The following is an 18,991-nucleotide window of genomic DNA, read 5'->3' on the forward strand; positions in this document are numbered from 1 at the left end:
ATCCCCGGCCCCGCCTGTGTGGAGTTTGCATGTTCTCCCCGTGCCTGCGTGGGTTTTCTCCGGGCACTCCGGTTTCCTCCCACATCCCAAAAACATGCATTAATTGGAGACTCTAAATTGCCGTAGGCATGACTGTGAGTGCAAATGGGGGTTTGTTTCTATGTGCCCTGCGATTGGCTGGCAACCAGTTCATGGTGTACCCCGCCTCCTGCCCGATGACAGCTGGGATAGGCTCCAGCACGCCCGCGACCCTAGTGAGGAGAAGCGGCTCAGAAAATGGATGGATGGATGGACTGTGAGCATCCGCTGGCAGAATTCAGATTTTCTTATTTATTTATTTATTTTTTTAAACTTTGTGTCGGGACAATCCACACTTAAGACAAAAAAAAAAAGCTTAATGTTGCTAAATGTTACAAAACTGCAACTGATCGTGAACAATATTTATGTGGACATCTCTAATTATGCCCTTGTCCCCCATCTTAAAATATCAGAAATCCTCCAAATTTTGGGATTTTATGTCAATATGGAGCAAAGGAGGTCATTATTCTCGGGTGGGCGGTGAACATTTACTGTTTTATATATATATAAACATTTGTGATATTACATATCATATTGGAATTAAAGCACACCTTTTTCACAACCCCAAGGTACCGGTATACATTTATAAAATGTGAAAGATTTTTTCATTTTCTTATACCTAGGTATAATACGCTGTATCGACATTAGATTATTTTGGGGGAAAAAATGCACATTCTACATGAGAAATAGCGTCGTGTTCGCTTCACAGATTAGAGTGGGTTTATCCTGATCTCACATGGCAGACGAGAGATACTGGAGATTCTGTGGAGAACGTTCTGCTGTTTCTCAACTTCCAAGCGGTGGGCCAGTGATGGTCTGTGTAGGCATATCCTCAGCGGTCCGCATACAGCTCTACATGCGAGCCAGAGGCACCCGACTGCTGTTAGGCCAGGTTGAGAGCCACAGACCCATTGGCAGACCATATGGTGCAGTGGGCTCCGGGTTCCTTTACATGTGTGGACATGCACACTTGAATGGCCGTAGTGTGTCAGCAGTTCTCAGATGACGAATACAGTGATGCTTTTGTACTGGCCCGTCTGATTCCCAGACTTGCACACAGACTTGGGTCCCCATGTAACATTGCATTTACCACTACTATGTCGGAACACAGACAGGATTTCACTGATTCCCTAATCCAATCCTGGGAGGAGATCCCTGCTCTGACCATCCATGGTCTCATCAGGAGATGTTATAGGACGTGCAAATACCGGTTAGTAATGCTAACAAGTATCTGCAGTGACTTAAAAGTTGGGATGGCAATAATTATGGTGGCCGAAGTGAAATAGGCCCGCGTGTCTACATCTATCCCTACGGTAAACATGTGATGGGCCCATACGATAAACCCGAGAAGGCCAATTGCTATTATAGCCCAGACCATTCCTATGTAACCAAAGGGTTCTTTTTTCCCTGCATAATAGGCTACAATATGGGAAATCATCCCAAAGCCTGGCAGAATGAGAATATATACTTCTGGGTGTCCAAAAAATCAGAATAGGTGTTGGTAGAGGATGGGATCACCTCCTCCTGCGGGGTCGAAAAAGGTTGTGTTAAGGTTGCGGTCTGTCAATAACATGGTAATACCAGCTGCTAGTTCATTACTCTGCTGATTTTCAAATGATTTTGTTCTAAATAAATGACACTATGAAATCAATACAGATTTTCAACCCGAAGCATGGGTTTTTTTTGTTTTTTTTTGTTTGCAACTGATGACAATTGGTTTGACCTTTTACCTTATACTAGATCCTGGACAAATGCAGAGTTGAGGACTAAAATTAAGGTCCTGGGGGGAAAAAGCGAACACAAATCTGAATTTGTAGAAAGTCGGTGCAAGGGAAAAGCTACTGCTGGATGGATCCATGGTCTGATGTATACAACAGCAACAAAAACTGATATTTTCTATCTCTCTAACTCTCCTTCTCTCTCTCTGGCTGCTCCCTTTTTTCCCCTTCAGCACTTCCCAGAATCCGACTGTGCAAGTCTAACGGAAAACCACTAAAAAGGCTATTAACGAATGTTACTCCAAGCAGCCCGAACGCACACATAACAGACACATGCACTCACTGACAGCTTGCTGGAACACCACAATTTTTCAAGTGACAAAACATGTTTGTATACATGTACTCATTGAAATTATGTGTCATTGTAGATGTGTCGAAGCGGTGGCACAAATGACACCAATCGTTAATGAACATACAGGTACAGTACCAACCTAATTTTCCATTGAAAAAAAGAATGAGTTAAATAGCCGTGAGTCACAGAGACACGAAGCATTGGGATACGAACCATGACATGGCTGACGGAAGGATTACACAATTTTTTTAATTGATTGGGGTTATGAAACGACACTATAACACTAAACAACAACTTTTGGAATATGGCCAAACAGCTTTGTAAAAATATAACCCCACCTTTAAAAAGCTCATTGCCAAAGTCTATTAATACAAAAAATCCTTGATGCAAGCAGCCCAAGAAACTAAAGTTGTGGTTGATATTGGGTTGGCTTGGTTGGTAATGTGTGAATGAGAGCACGTTCACACACACAATTTACCGAAGTGTACTTGTCAACAAACCCAAGTTTTGCTGCAGTGACTTAAAAGTAAATTGTAGTTCAAAACTACAGAGGGAGCCCAGAACCTTTTGGCCTCTCATCCTCCTTTCTGCCATGAAGGTTATGGTCTAAGATAACATTTTTCTTTAATGTTGAAGGTTTAGTCAACATTACAGGCATTTTACCACAAGCTCTTTGTTTATTTGTTGTTTCAGGGGCATTTGTGATTATGATTTACTATATTGCAGTTCTATAGGGCTGAAGGGAAACACCTGTTTGTTGTGTTGCTCTTAGAAAATACAGAAACCCCCTCATGACATATCATACACTGTAAACGCCACTTTTTTAAATAGTTTGTAAATATTTTTTTGTTTTTATAATGACAATACAACAACACTAATCACAAAGTATAGCATCTATAAATGAAAGTGAGGTACACAATGTACACATACACTTTCATAAAACTACACTTCAGCACTTACATTTTTATATTCACATATACTTTTTATACAGGTATACTTTTTATTGATCAAACAATGAGTCGATACAGTAATTATCATGACAGTAAAACTAAAGCCAATCGGTAGGTATGAGTGATACCTTGGTGACACTTTTGGTTTGTGACCATTTCTTATTGGATATTTTTTATTTAAAATATGATGTATTACAATTACAGGCAAGTCACATGACAAATACTGGCCATTTATACCAAATTTATTATATTATAATGCATCATAAAACCAAAAGTAAAGCAAATAACATATGAATAAAAATAATATAAAGATGATCTCATAAAATATCTCATATTTTCTCATCTTTTTAATGCTCTGAGCCAGAAATGTTCTACTCTAATATATTCATCTTTATGGCGTGGAAAACAAGATGACTTAAATCCTCTCTGTTAAGCTTTTACCTGTACCTTTTCCACACACACTTCTGAAAAACATGCATATTCAAACTTATGTCTTGCATAATTAAGCAAAATATTCAGTAAAAATGAAAACCAATGTCTGCTTTAAGTAATCAACATCTGGATATAATTATAGTCTTCAGCTGAAGTGCGTCGTGTTAAAATTAGATTGTGATCATAATCTTTAAGGCTTATGAACAGACACAACACAAGCATTGTCTTTATCATGACACTGGGAAAGGTAACAGTGCTGTTGTTTTTTGTATTTTTTTTCAAATCACTTTGCCAAGGATGTGTGGTCTTCAGATGTTTGAACAAATTTCTTGTGTTGCTGCTATGTAAAACTGTTTTGTCACAGACTTGGCACCTTGCTGTAACTTTATCGAGTAGCGTAAAATAGCACCACACAATGCTTCGTTTTCAGCAATTTTGCCGCGTCCAGCATTCTGCTGGCTGTGTCTGAGTCACAGGTTTGATGTCCTCTCTCAAGTTTCCTTGCCAGTGCAATACAATGCCATATATGGGGGTGCATTGGCACATACCTGTAGTAATTCAAGAAAACTATCTAAAAGTGTTGAAAGTGATCCATGCACCCCCAAATTTTATTTCTTGGTTAATATTATTGATATTTGTTCAAGGAAATCAATGCCAAAACAACTGTTAGGGACATCAGCAAGAACCTCCATGATTGAAGGCCATGAACAAAAGTACAGATATCACTGCAATAAGAATAGTTTAGAAGTTTAGTTAGAAATTTTACCTACAAGTACAGAGACAAGTTTTGAAAATTCTGGGACGAAGTTTTATGAACTGAGAAAAGATTACCATTACCAAAGGGAAGGCAAGGCTAATGCTTTGAGAAAGAAAGGATCTGCTCATGATTTACAAGCTCATCTGTAAAACTCAGTGGACATAATTTCATGCCTTCATGAATCTTCATTGATGAACAACATAATGACAGCAGCGAAAATTAGCCCAGAAGTTGACTGAAACATTGTGTCATAAAAGAAAGATGCAACCAAACTGATAAGGAAAAACTTCATGTGCTATGATAATGACCCAAAACACAAAGAACAAAAAAAGTTCATTAGGGGAAAAAAGTGCAGTGTTTTAGTCTGACCAAGTCAATCTACAGACTTGAATCCTTGAGAGCATGCATTTTGCTTGCTAGGAAATAGGCTGAAGGGAGTAACCCGCCTGAGCAAAAACCAACACAAAGAGAGCCTGGAAAAGCATAACAAATAAATGCAAAGGTTTGTGATAGCAGTGGGTCACAGGTCTAATAATGTTATTCCAAGAATAGGTTTTACAACAAAATATTAGTTACTTTAATCGCTTTTGAAGTCTATCTGCTCCAAAACATTTTGTCACATTACCATTTTGAGTATTCGATCCAGGTGTAAATAACTGGAAACAAAAAGCTGAACAGTTGATCTCTCTATTAGTCTCAAATTTGTTTCTGAATGTCAAAACCAAATATTTTCAGTCTATAGAGAAAAAAAAAATGAAATAATTGTCCTCTCTGTTCCAGTACTTTTGGAGGGCAGTGTACATGGTGTACACTATCAAGCTGGCGGGGAATGGAAGCAAAGTGAGAAATATGAACGCTGTAGATGACAACAACAACAACCAATTCCCCGGTTGACCTAGTACACTCAGCGAGAAGGCAATGATTGGGAAGGGGCGGAGGAAGGGAAAAAGGTAAAGGGAGAATTTTTAAAAGAAAAGGATACAGGGCATGTGGAGTTGTAAAAAAAAAAAGTAGGTAATTTATGAGCGCAACGGTGCAGTTACTGTATTGGACGGTTGAGTGTGTGTTTTCCAGTGTGTGTGTTCCTGAACAGTATTATTTAACCACTTGTTCTTGCCCTGCCACAGTTTCTTGCTCTGCCTATGGATCCTTTAAAATCGCCCAATATCCTTTAACATTAAAGTCACAGGGCTGTTATTCCATTCACCGCACTGCCCCTTACAGGTGCTTGTGTGTGTGGGTGCAAAACAAGTTGTTAATGAGCTTTTCTGGTCATTCAGTGTGTGTGGAAATAGAAAATGCACCCCTTGGACCCAAATGTGTCCCAAACGGGTCATTGTGATTTGCGGTAAGAAGGGCGCTGATAACAAAAGAAAACTACTTTTGCCTTTAAACCTCAAAACACTTAAGCAGAAAAAAAGTCTTAGGGCCTGATTTATTACAGGGTTGCACATGCAAAAACAGGTAGAAACTTGCTTGCTCATGCAAACAGATGTCAAAGCTGTTCTACTAACCAAGCACATCCAGGATTGCATCTGCCTAACAGGCAACATTGCCGCACAATTCATTTTGCGCGTTTTGTGAGGAGAATATGCAAATAGATTATCACGCCCAATGTGAATGATCCAAATCGAGATGGAATGCGATTGCTGATTTGGCATCTTCAAATACTGTGTCTGAAAGGCAGGTACAAACCGGCACACACAGTGGTGCCAGCATAGCACAGGCAAAATGAGAAGCGGCGGGGAGATCTTTAATGCTCGTGTAAACATTTTGGAAGTGCCAGAAACAAAAATTATACAAATCGCCTATTCAGCAATGCAAGTTTTGAGTTTCTGAATGATCCAAAGGGCCTATTTGGAGCAAGTCACAAAACGATATCACTGGTGACCAAACTCCTTGCAGCTGGCTCATTACAGCGCACTGTGACAATGAACTTTTCAGGTGGCAGATACATCATATTCACATGCGCTCAAGGTGAGTTAAATTAAACAAAACATGGCTTAAAGGCAGTTTCTGGTGCAATAGATTTATTTACTGTAACTCAGTAATATTTGTTTATTGTTTACATTCTCCAATAGCACTTCCACTTCCATCACTTCCAATTCATTTTGTGTTTGCAGTGCTCTCCCAAATTTTCCATGGTCAAAAGCATCAGAGTAACCTACAGCACCTCTTTGAAATACGGTCTTCACCACATCTATTCTGTAAAGGTTGAATAGAGGCAACTAGACAAGTTGAAGATGTTCCACCTTTAATCCAAAAGGCAAAATAGGGAGACTGCACACATAAAATTCAGAACTTAAGAACCCTTTTGGACTGAAAAAAACAAAACAAAACTCAATTTGCCTTGATTTAACCTTTGCAGATTTCAATGACCTGAGTGACAGAGACTCTACACAGACACACTATGACATGTTGCCAGCAGCAAACATAATCTGTTAGTGTACACGCAATTTAGTGCCCGCTATTTGGGATCTTTCTGGGAAATCACAGTCTTAGTGTATCATGCGCTTCACGCCCAATAACAGTGCGCGCAGTGTGTTGGATTAAGGGCGCAATTTTGTGCCCTCGATTTGGCATTTTAGTGAATTAGGCCCTTGGTGTTTAATAAACACATGACAGAAATGTGGTTCCATTTAGACTTCCGTGTAGTGACTAAAAAATTAGTCACTTAGCTGTTGTGGATTTAATGAAAACCTGGGTTATAACCCAGACAAGGTCATACTGTACTGCATATGGAGAAAACAACTGTATTCATAAGTTTTCCAATTATAGTTACAATATTATAAGGGATTTATTATATATATGAGAAAACATCTCAAACACACTTTGACATCTGAGCTGAAATTCTGATGAATTCTGCAACCACAGAATGGTTCAAAATCACGGGTAAAGGTGGGGCACACCTGTAGATATTTATTCTCCCCAAACTTATACAATATTTTATCTGACTCACGGAGAAAGTTATTCCTGTCCATGTGAACAAACTGGTGATTCAACATTATGGAGTATGGATTTTTCTAACAATACTCAAGTTTTTGCCATCTTCAACAATATAAAATGGTTAACAGAAGGTAGTGAGACAGTGAAAGACAGAAAGAGAGAGAGAGAGAGAGAGAGATATAAGGTCACTCTGCTCCAGACGATAAAGTTGGCCTTAATGATCAGAATCACTCCGAGTCAAACATAAAATAATTTTCATCATTACATTCATGAGTAGATCAATCGTGAGTCATTTTATTTGGACGTCTCCTCCAGAGTTCAATCAAGTCTGACCTGATTACCTTGTGGCCAATCACATAATTTCTAAAGACCTCAGGATAGCACATAAAACGGTTATGACCCGGCCAACCGAGTTCAAGGAATATAGAGGCATTGCATCCAATAGATTTGACACAAATACTCATCAAATTGTTGATTTATTTCCTTCAATTTCACTTCACACTGCATTTATCAAAATATGTATATAGTTCAACATACAGCATTTCGCACAAGGGAGTTGATCTGAACAGAGGAAAAGTAGATGTGTTGTTGTTACTACAATAAAGTGCTGATGCGAAGCATCAGGAGCAAACTTCAATTTTGGAAATAGTGAAAAATAGCAATAATTCATCCTAAATCCTACAAATGTTAATTATTGTATATTAAAACAATTAAATAATTTACTACATTTAAAAAAAATAATTATTTTCCTCTAAACTTGAGTTTGATAAGTGGAGGTCCAAATGGAAGAGAACAAAAATGAGATACAAGCCCGAAGGACTGTTGCCTATTCACAATTATACAGTCACAAATGCAGCAAAAATGTCCTTGGAGGTTGTTCACATTCTTCATTTTGTTCCTGTGGTGATGATGCATGAAGTAATAACCGCTGGAACAAAGTATGACCTGACCTCCACCCTCGTCGTCTCCTCCTTTCTTAATGTGGTTGAAATCTTTATTCTCTGTAAGATTGCTAGATATTAAAGTTTTTCACCACAATTCAAACATTGCATGAGACAATTTAATTATTCATGCGCTTCATTAATCAATAATAATTACTCAATCTTACACATAATGAACTTTGTATAGCGAAATTATTTTATTCTTTGACTCAGAAGACCTACACATAGTCAAAATAAGTTTTGCTGATCGTTTCGTATCCATGACGTGGTAGCATTTAGAACCTATTACACTTAATACACTTATGGCACCGAAGCTATGAGTACCCGTCTATGTTAGTCATAGCTGTCGTTACCTCTTTTGGGCAAGCTGCACCCCCTCTCATGCACAGGTGCACGGAAACTGGTATAAAGTACGAGTGCACCGATCATGATCGGTCGATTTCGATGGAAAACGTGATTGGGGCTCGTCTATCAATGCCTTTCATTGCCCATCACAAAAAACGATCGGCCTAGCTCGTACTTTTCAGCCTGCAGAGAATGTGTGCAGTGCAGCGCAAGGCTGGGGAATTAATCCAAATTTGGGTGTGCTTTAAGATGTTTATTGACATCCCAGTTGGAGTTTACTGTAAAATTAAACACACACAAAAATAATTACCCTCATTTTATACCAAAAGACAAGACATTGATTTATAAATCACAAGCTGATGCTAACAGTTAATGGAATACCCTATTGACTTGCTTGCTAATATTAGCTTTTGATCACGGGAGGGATTTACCTTCAAATATTGAATATTCACACACAAACACCATTACACATTCAGACAGTTAATAGGGCATATATTCTTCCTAATCTGTGAAAAACAAGTTATAAGGTGACTTTCTTCTTCTACTCTTTTTTTTAAACTCACAGTAAAGGAGTAGCTCCGCACCACACTGCCCCGAAGAGGCCAAAGCACACACAGCAGGAACAGCAGATAGTCATTGACAGTATAAAAATACACTTTTTTTTTTTTTCCTGACTGTGACATAAAATCAGACTGAACTTTTCCTGTTTTAGGTCACATAGGATTAGGAAAAAAAAAATCTATTTGTTAAATGCAAGAATAATGAGGATTAGTTTTTTTCCCTAGACATATGACAATACAGTCATGGCTAAAAATCTTGGCACATTTGTAGCCGTGAGTATTTATTTTTCTTTATTTTTTAAATTTCTATTACTTTAATAGTATTATTATTTGACTTGTTACAAAATTATTTTCTGGTTGTTCTATTAAGTTACAATATATTTAAAGGTTAGGTTTCGTAGTGAAATAAATACAAAGTTTAAGTTTAACACAAAGTTTTTTTAATAATTACAAAGTTGTAAAATAAATGAATAATCATGTTTATTAATCGTGATTTCAATAATGCAGCCCTATGGTGGGCACAAGCCAGTGCAAACTTGTAGGTTGGTCCCAAGCCCGGATAAATGCAGACGGTTGCGTCAGGAAGGGCATCCGGCTTAAAACTTTGCCAAACAAATATGAGCGTTCATCCAAAGAATTTCATACCGGATGGGTCGTGGTCCGGGTTAACAACGTCCGCCACCGGCGCCGTCAACCTGCAGGGCGCCGTTGGAAATTTAGCTACTGTGGGTCGATGTCGAAGTCAAAGAAGAAGAAGAAGAGGTGGAAAGCGGGTTCTTCGGCAGAAAGAGAAGAGGAAAGCACAGAGCCTAGCACTGAATGTGGGGACTTTGAATGTTGGGACTATGACAGGAAAATCTCGGGAGTTGGTTGACATGATGATTAGGAGAAAGGTTGATATATTGTGTGTCCAGGAGACCAGGTGGAAAGGCAGTAAGGCTAGAAGTTTAGGGGCAGGGTTTAAATTATTTTACCATGGTGTAGATGGGAAGATGTCTTGGAGGTGAAGAGAGTATCAGATCGAGTGATGAGGCTGAAACTTGAAATTGAGGGTGTTATGTATAATGTGATTAGTGGCTATGCCCCACAGGTAGGATGTGACCTAGAGGTGAAAGAGAAATTCTGGAACGAGCTAGAAGTAGTTCTGAGCATCCCAGACAGAGAGAGAGTCGTGATTGGTGCAGATTGTATTGGACATGTTGGTGAAGGAAATAGGGGTGATGAAGAAGTGATGGGTAAGTACGGCATTCAGGAAAGGAACTTGGAGGGACAGATGGTGGTAGACTTTGCAAAAAGGATGCAAATGGCTGTCGTGAACACTTTTTTCCAGAAGAGGCAGGAACATAGGGTGACCTACAAGAGCGGAGGTAGAAGCACGCAGGTGGATTACATCTCGTGCAGACGATGTGATCTACCGACTGTAAGGTTGTGGTAGGGGAGAGTGTGGCTAGACAGCATAGGATGGTTATGTGTAACATGACTCTGGTGGTGGAGAGGAAGATTAGGAAGAGAAAGGCAGAGCAGAGAACCATGTGGTGGAAGCTGAGACAGGACAAGTGTTGTGCAGCTTTTTGGGAAGAGGTGAGACAGGCTCTCGGTGGACAGGAGGAGCTTCCAGAAGACTGGACCACTGCAGCCAAGGTGATCAGAGAGGCAGGCAGGAGAGTACTTGGTGTGTATCTTCTGGCAGGAAAGGAGAGAAGGAGTCTTGGTGGTGGAGCCTCACAGTCCAGGAAATCATACAAGGAAAAAGGTTAGCTAAGAAGAAGTTGGACACTGAGAGGACCGAGGAGAGGCGAAATGAATACATTGAGATGCGACACAGGGCAAAGGTAGAGGTGGCAAAGGCCAAACAAGAGGCATATGATGACATGTATGGCAGGTTGGACACTAAAGAAGGAGAAAATGATCGATACAGGCTGGCCAGACAGAGGGATAGAGATGGGAAGGATGTGCACCAAGGTAGGGTGATTAAGGATAGCGATGGAAATATGTTGACTGGTGCCAGCAGTGTGCTAGATAGATGGAAAGAATACTTCGAGGAGTTGATGAATGAGGTAAATGAGAGAGAAGGGAGAGTAGGAGAGGCAAGTGTGGTGGACCAGGAAGTGGCAATGATTAGTAAGGGGGAAGTTAGAAAGGTAACAAATGGAAAGGCAGTTGGTCCTGATGACATTCCTGTGGAGGTATGGAAGCATCTAGGAGAGGTGGCTGGGGAGTTTTTGACCAGCTTGTTCAATAGAATTCTAGCGCCTGAGAAGATGCCTGAGGAATGGAGGAAAAGTGTGCTGGTGCCCATTTTTAAGAACAAGGGTGATGTGCAGAGCTGTGGGAACTATAGAGGAATAAAGTTGATGAGCCACACAATGAAGTTATGGGAAATAGTAGTGGAGGCTAGACTCAGGACAAAAGTGTGTATGCCAAGACAGAGTACCAAAGATGCATTATTTGCCTTGAGGATGTTGATGGAAAAGTACAGAGAAGGTTAGAAGGAGCTACATTGTATCTTTGTAGATCTAGAGAAAGCTGATGACAGAGTACCCAGAGAGGAACTGTGGTACTGCATGCGGAGGTCTGGAGTGACAGAGAAGTATGTTAGAATAATACAGGACATGTACGAGGGCAGCAGAACAGCGGTGAGGTGTGCTGTAGGTGTGACAGATGAATTTAAGGTGGAGGTAGGACTGCATCAGGGATCAGCCCTGAGCCCCTTCCTGTTTGCAGTGGTGATTGATAGGCTGACAGATGAGGTTAGACTGGAATCCCCGTGGACCGTGATGTTTGCAGATGACGTTGTGATCTGCAGTGAAAGCAGGGAGCAGGTGGAGGAACAGTTAGAAAGATGGAGGCATGCACTGGAAAGCAGAGGAATGAAGATTAGCCAAAGTAAAACAGAATATATGTGCATGAATGGGAGGGGTGATGGGGGAAGCGTGAGGCTACGGGAGAAGAGCTAGCAAGGGTGGAGGACTTTAAATACTTGGCGTCAACCGTCCAGAGCAATGGTGAGTGTGATCAGGAAGTGAAGAAACGGGTCCAAGCAGGTTGGAACGGGTGGAGGAAGGTGTCAGGTGTGGTATGTGACAGAGGAGTCTCTGCTAGGATGAAGGGCAAAGTTTATAAAAAAGTGGTGAGGCCAGCCATGATGTATGGATTAGAGACAGTGGCACTGAAGAGACAACAGGAAGCAGAGCTGGAGGTGGCGGAAATGAAGTTGTTGAGGTTCGCTCTCGGAGTGACGAGGTTGGATAAAATTAGAAATTAGCTCATCAGAGGGACAGCCAAGGTTCGATGTTTTGGAGACAAAGTTAGAGAGAGCAGACTTCGATGGTTTTGAGACGTCCAGAGGAGAAATAGTGAGTATATTGGTAGAAGGATGATGAGGATGGAGCTGCCAGCCAAGAGAGCTAGAGGAAGACCAAAGAGAAGGTTGATTGATGTTGTGAGGGAAGACATGAGGGCAGTTGGTGTTCGAGAGGAGGATGCAGGAGATAGGCTGACATGGAAAAGGATGACGCGCTGTGGCGACCCCTAGAGGGACAAGCCAAAAGGAAAAGAAGAAGGTGAGCCCAGCCATGATGTACTGATTAGAGACAATGGCACTGAAGAGACGAAGCAGAGCTAGAGGTGGCGGAAATGAAGATGTTGAGGTTCTATCTAGGAGCGACCAGGTTGGATAAAATTACAGATGAGCTCATCAGAGGGACAGCCAAGGTTAGACGTTTTGGAGACAGAGAGCGCAGACTTCGATAGTTTGGACACATCCAGAGGAGAGTGAGTCAGTATATTAGTAGAAGGATGATGAGGATGGAGCTGCCAGGCAAGAGAGCTAGAGGAAGACCAAAGAGAAGGTTGATGGATGTTGTGAGGGAAGACATGAGGGCAGGTGGTGTTCGAGAGGAGGATGCAGGAGATAGGCTTACATGGAAAAGGATGACGGGCTGTGGCGACTCCTAAAGGGACAAGCCGAAAGGAAAAGAAGAAGATTAATCGTGATTTCAATATCAATCAAAATAATCATGATTATTGTTTTTCCCCATAATCACTCAGCCCTAGTGTAGCACCCCGCTTCACAATGTGCAGGCGCACAGCACCTGCAAAGCAAACCCAAACAAACACGTCGAATCATATAGCCTATACCACTCACTATATACAAATAGAAAGATTTACAGCTTATCAATATGAACGGTATCGGCAGTGATCGGCAGATGTCACTAATGGATGATCGTATCAGAATCGGCAGCATAAAATACTGATCGGAGCACCCCAAGTATAAAGATTTTGTACTCTGTAAATTTGGGGCTTTTGTTTCGCCAAACCTAATGAAGTGAAAAACTTGCATTGAAAGATCCAGATATAATGCTGATTGAATAGAAAAATTGTAAACGTCAAATTGGACTGTTCATTGCGTCTAACAATATACTTTGGAAAGTTCATTTTGGCCTGTTTATTGAGTGCCTTCACACAAGCCGTTCAATTAAATCATTGGGGCAAACAAGATCATACCAAGGCAAAAATTGAGAAAAATATAGAGTGTAACGTCCAGCATCCAACACAATCTGGTCTATGACACTTGTTGACTGACTGACGAAAATAAAGATTCCACAGAGATCAATTATAATTGAAGTGATCCACTCCAGAGTCAAACCATCATAAAACCAGTATTGACTGTACAGGCAATGTTTAGGGTACCAACATTGTTAACTGTCACATAAGTGTAAATGTTAGTGAACGGCTGTTAATAAGATTGTGTAACATAAGTTGTGTACAAATGCAGTGGTGAGGGAAGAAGGATACAAGTTAAACAGCTCATGTTTTGGTCAGACAGGGCAGTTGGTAGTGGTTTACATTGCTGATGTAGGAGCAGTCCCCATTTGCCCTGTGATTGACTGGCGAACAGGCCATCTCGTCACCTAATCCTCATCCTAACTAAACCGGGATGGGTTCAGTTCTCTCCTCAATCCTTAACAGGGTAATAAGCCTTATACGAAGTGTGTCGGAAAAGTTCCACGACTGGTATATATATATTTCAAACCCAAACCACAAACTATAAGTTTTCCCTTACAATATGGGCTTCAAAATCAAACAGCACGTCTACAAAGAGATGCTGTGGTATTTGCTTTGTTCAGTGCGTGAGAAGAGGCAAGAGTTTTGGCGGGACACCTGGTGACTGCTTCACCATGAATGACACACAATGCCCTTGAGCATCCGACAGTTCCGGGCTTAGATGAACATCGCCGTGCTGGATTAACCTTCCTCACATCTCCGTTATGGCCGCTCAGGACAATAATGTATGTTGAAACGACACGTTGACATTAATAAAAGAATGTCGGAAATAATGTACACTGGGAAACCTATTTTATACGAGTGTAACTGGTTAAACAGAATAGAATTCCAGAATCCTTGGACTTCATAGCTGGGAATTTAGGTTCCAAATATTTCACTCCCTGTATTACTTCAGTCTGGAGTGGAAGTAGTGTTGTTTTAGCCTGTCAGCAATCAGCTCACACTTGAAGCAGTTAAACGGTGATCTGGGTCAGAAATTTAGAGCAGGTAACATTCAGTCCTGTCATTGCAGTGATCGTGTACTGCCGCCAAGGCGATAAGAACACATTGGCTCACTGACCTTTCCCCGGTGGCTCCTCTGTAAACACTTCAAATGATGGTCCTTGGTGATAACACCTGACTGTCTTGCTCTGTTTTACTCCAGTACACTCTCCATTTAGTCCCATCTCCCTCTTACCATTTCGCTGCTGCTCCCTCACTCTCAGTGTACACCGTTAAAACCTTGAGTAATACCCCCCCCCCCCCTCCCTCCCACTGATATCCCTTTGTACTCACAGGAGAAATCCTTGAAATCCCCTCTCTTGCTCACCATTTAATCTCCTTATCGCTGTGAAGATTACAGCACACAGTGAATAGAAGCATGCACAGCAAAGAGTTGAGCACCTGGTGGAAACTGCTGTGATATAGCGAGACTAAGGATTACAAGCACCCAGGTGGACGATTGCTACAGACGCCACATGTGGTCAAGTGCAATTCAAAATACACAAATGGAGTAGGATGGACATGTTAGGATGACAAAAAATAAATATTTACCAATTAGCCTGAATTGTATTTCATAATTATCAAGGTCAGAAAAAAATTTGGTTTTCAATATGGAAATCACATGAAACTTTAAATTAAATTCTCCAAACAATTAAATGTTAACTGCCTTGTTTAATCCAAATAAGAAAGTGGCACTCGTAGAGGCTAAAGCTCTGAGCAAAACCAGTTTTCCTCCAAAAGCCCAAGCCAACTGTAACTAAATAAAATAACTGCAGCCTGCTGATTCTTGTTAATAAATCGGAGCATGTCAACATGCACTGGGGTGAGACGCGAAAGCAGACAACTGACAGTCAGTCCTGCAACTAAAAACACTTGCTTTGAATACACAAAGGTTACGGGGAAGCAGATTTATTGATTTGCTAACTTCCAGCCTGGGGAACCTTACTCTGCTCACTTTCTGACAGTTGGTGTTATAGGTGTGGTGTTGAAATATTTACAAATGAACTTTGTTATATTTCTGCTTCCCTCTCTACTCTTGTCTTACTCTCTTCATGGTCATTCTACAGTATCTCATATTAGCAGCAAACTTGCTGGACCAAAGTTAAACGAGTACCACCTGGCTGCTCCGATTTGTGTCATCCCTGAAACCAACAAGGCAATATATGAAATCGATGGAAAACAGACATGGTGCATAAAATACATGCAAAAACAATCTGTCTATAATTTAATAATTTCATATTAACAAATTTTCATTTCCATATATTTAAGCACAGTATTAATGCTCAAACTATGCATAATGTTACATTGTTACATGTAATATAAAACATTAAAGCACCTTACGGGTTCGCAATTGAAAAGTAGGTCCGGTTTAAGCCCCAACTGGGTAAATTTCTTTGATTGTGTGGTTCATTAGATAAATTGGGAACGTAATCATCTGAGCTCTGACCACCAAACAAGGGGACAGCTCAGCTTGATGAGATGCAGCCCGAGCTGCTTGAAGACAATCTCTGGTCAATGGGACTATGGTGTTAAAATAACAGCAGAGAGCACAGGGAAACCAACAAAACTAATTAGAATTCTTGATGTGTAACATAAGTGCTTAATTCGTCCAAAAGAATGGTAGGTAGTCATGCAAGTAAATATACCTGGTCTGTTGTGTCAAAGGAGCCATGTTCACTATAGTTCCGCAAAGGTGTCAGAATCACCTCCTCCTCTCCTTTTCAGAAATTCTAGTCCTGTTTTCAAAACGTTATTGATGATTTAAAATTTTAGGCATTCACAGTAAAGGCAATCCTTTTTGACATAGTAAATGGTGGTGGCCCACTGAAATGCACTTCTTGCATACCAGTAAAGACAAAAGTGCATGATGGTGAAGACAAAAAGAAATTACCCATGGTACTCTAAAACCTCCTGAAATCTGGGATGATATGCTGTCTCCTCGGATGGCAACGTTATTCACATACTTTTACTGGACAACTCTTGGGCCAATATGAAAGCTTCTGTCCGAAGACAAAGTAAACACACACTGTATCATTTTGTATTTCTGACAGCCAAATTCGAAGTGTGAACACACTCAACTTAGGACTCAATGCTGTTCACTCAGTGAGTCTAAGACACGCTCAAGTCAAGTGCGCATAATTGGGATCGAGTGGGGTTTCATCAGAAACACCCTGAGATCTGGGGAACCTTACCTCTGTCCTGACGGCAGAACCACTGAAGGGGGTCAAGACTGGTACAAGAAGAAGAAGAGTTGAAAGGAGGTAATCTCTATTCAAGAGCAGGCACTCATTTCACTGTCTTGGGCTCCAACAGGCCTCCTGCTCCCTCTGCTCCTCTAATCCATGCAGTCCCCTGCTCAGCACACTCAATTATTTATCAGCTCATAGGCACACTGAGGAGAGGAGAGGAGAGGGGAGGGGAGAAGCATCTGCAGTTTTCTTCTATACTCATCGTTGCTGCTCTTTTATTTTTCCTCTCCCTCCTCTTGAGCAGTGACCATTCCTCCATGTCCAGCATGAATTATTAACGCTAATGACCCCGCGGGTACAAACGAGGGGAAGGAAAACATCCCGGTCATCACCTTTTTCCCTATCCGTGTCCCCGGTAAGCACCTGGATCCTGACCTGCCCTCAAGAAGTTTGCTTCCTCAGACAATCTTTTTCCTTCTTTGCTTTTTCAGTTTCCTTCCTCCACAACCACTCTTGATGTACCTGTTCATTAGTTCCGGCTACTTGCTGTGTTTCTTTTCTTCCGGCCCCTATTATGACCCTCACATCCTTCAGACGAGAGGTCTTTGTTCCTTTTGGGAGTCTCTGAATGGATGGATGGAAGTACTTTCACTCTGTTAGTTGTCAGAGATATAACAAAGGGATCGCTCCAAATTCAGCAGTGCATTGGGATGTGTGTTCATTGCAGCACATTGAAATGATGCCTTCGATTGTGTAAGTAGAATAAGTGTGTATTTAGCTGCGCACGTGATCGTTTGTAGACATTTACACAAACCCGGCGAACTCACTTCTGTGCATTTGCATTCTTCTGCTGTATACTGTATATGGATGTGTGTATTTGTAGTTTGTGTCTGAGTGAGAAGGGTCGGCAGGGGGTGAGAGTCAATAAGGAGTAGTGATGAAGAGGAATTGCTAATGTCAACTGCACTTGCTTGCTGCCTCAGTATCAAAGGGGCCTGCATGCTTCATATCTGAAGACAGCCACCAGCAACAGACTCCCCATCATTAACTGCAGTACAGCACACCGGGCCGAGGGAGATAGAGTGGAGGAAATGGAGAAAAAAGGAGCACAACAAGATAAAGAAGGACTGTGAAAGAAACACAAAGGCAGAGGAGGGAGAGGGTGTGATCACTTTGGGTGGGAATTGAAGAGTAACGATAAATGGTGCGATTATTTGCCAACGATAACAATATTACAGTAACAAGCTTTGATATTTAAAAAAAAAAAAAATCTATGCCATATCACAATATTTATGTAATTGGAGAAGGGAAAACTTGCAGGACGAGTGTGAGTTCTTTAACAGTAAACATACACGACAATTAAAGAATAGAGATAAGTGAATACAAATAGTTTTCCAGGACAATGAAGGCAGATGGTCCATTTTTTTTTAGCATTTTATAAGAGCACAGCATGAGAATTACAAGCTTTCACATCATAAATGTAAATCTATATTTATTTAGTTATTGCTGCCAGTATAATTCCTGAGTGACATATTGCGTCTCTAACATGACAGTTCTCTTTAACGGAACACATGAAACAAGCTGCAGGAACAGATGCCCAAATAGAGCGGCTATGGCAACACAGAAGTGTAAAATAGTGCATACATAATACAAGTATTAAATATTACATATTGTTTAGTTGGTTTGAGCTGACCCTTCTCCCCATTAATGTAAATGAAGGTAACATCTAAATGACTTCACGGTCCACCGTTGACAATTGTTTTCCAATATTTATTTCTGGGGGAGCGAGTCAAAAACCACTGGATCTGTCGCTTTTCACTGTTTTGAAATCTTGTTGCTAAGTTTACAGCAATGCTTGTGTCACTATAACCGTTTGGTGTAAATCCAGACTCATAATCACTTTTAATAATGGTGAACATACGCTAGAGAGGAACGACCACAACATGAGTCTCCATTTTTGTTTGTTTCTCTCAGTTTGTATTCACTCACCGCAGTTTTAAAATGCTTTCATGACTGACCTTTTAGTTATTAACTCTCATCCTGTCTTCTTAAATAATACCCTTTTAACGAAATGATATAGAAAGCCACAGATGTGTTGGTGTGGAAAATGTGCTGCGAAACAGATGTTCTTTTATCATCACTTCGTTAAATGCAGCATAGCATGGGTGAAATAGGA

At 40.8% G+C, this 18,991-nt stretch overlaps 1 protein-coding gene across 6 annotated transcripts in view; it reads right to left on the reverse strand.

The window, feature by feature from the left end:
- rbfox3a (RNA binding fox-1 homolog 3a) overlaps positions 1 to 18,991 on the reverse strand; it is a 585,838-nt gene that overhangs the window by 178,408 nt on the left and 388,439 nt on the right. Inside the window, exons 1-3 of one of the 6 annotated variants that reach the window (XM_061755997.1) lie at positions 14,706 to 14,868; positions 13,003 to 13,032; positions 9,725 to 12,486 (exon numbers count right to left, since the gene is read on the reverse strand). The exons of 4 other annotated variants lie outside the window; for them this stretch is intronic. The gene's annotated coding sequence lies outside the window, so the exon portion shown is untranslated. Of the gene's footprint in view, positions 1 to 9,724; positions 12,487 to 13,002; positions 13,033 to 14,705; positions 14,869 to 18,991 lie in introns of those variants that run through there. One more of the 6 variants, XM_061755996.1, reaches the window with a different exon arrangement.

The sequence above is a fragment of the Phyllopteryx taeniolatus genome, chromosome 19 (genome assembly GCF_024500385.1).
Source record: "Phyllopteryx taeniolatus isolate TA_2022b chromosome 19, UOR_Ptae_1.2, whole genome shotgun sequence".
NCBI classification, from domain to species: Eukaryota; Metazoa; Chordata; class Actinopteri; order Syngnathiformes; family Syngnathidae; genus Phyllopteryx; species Phyllopteryx taeniolatus.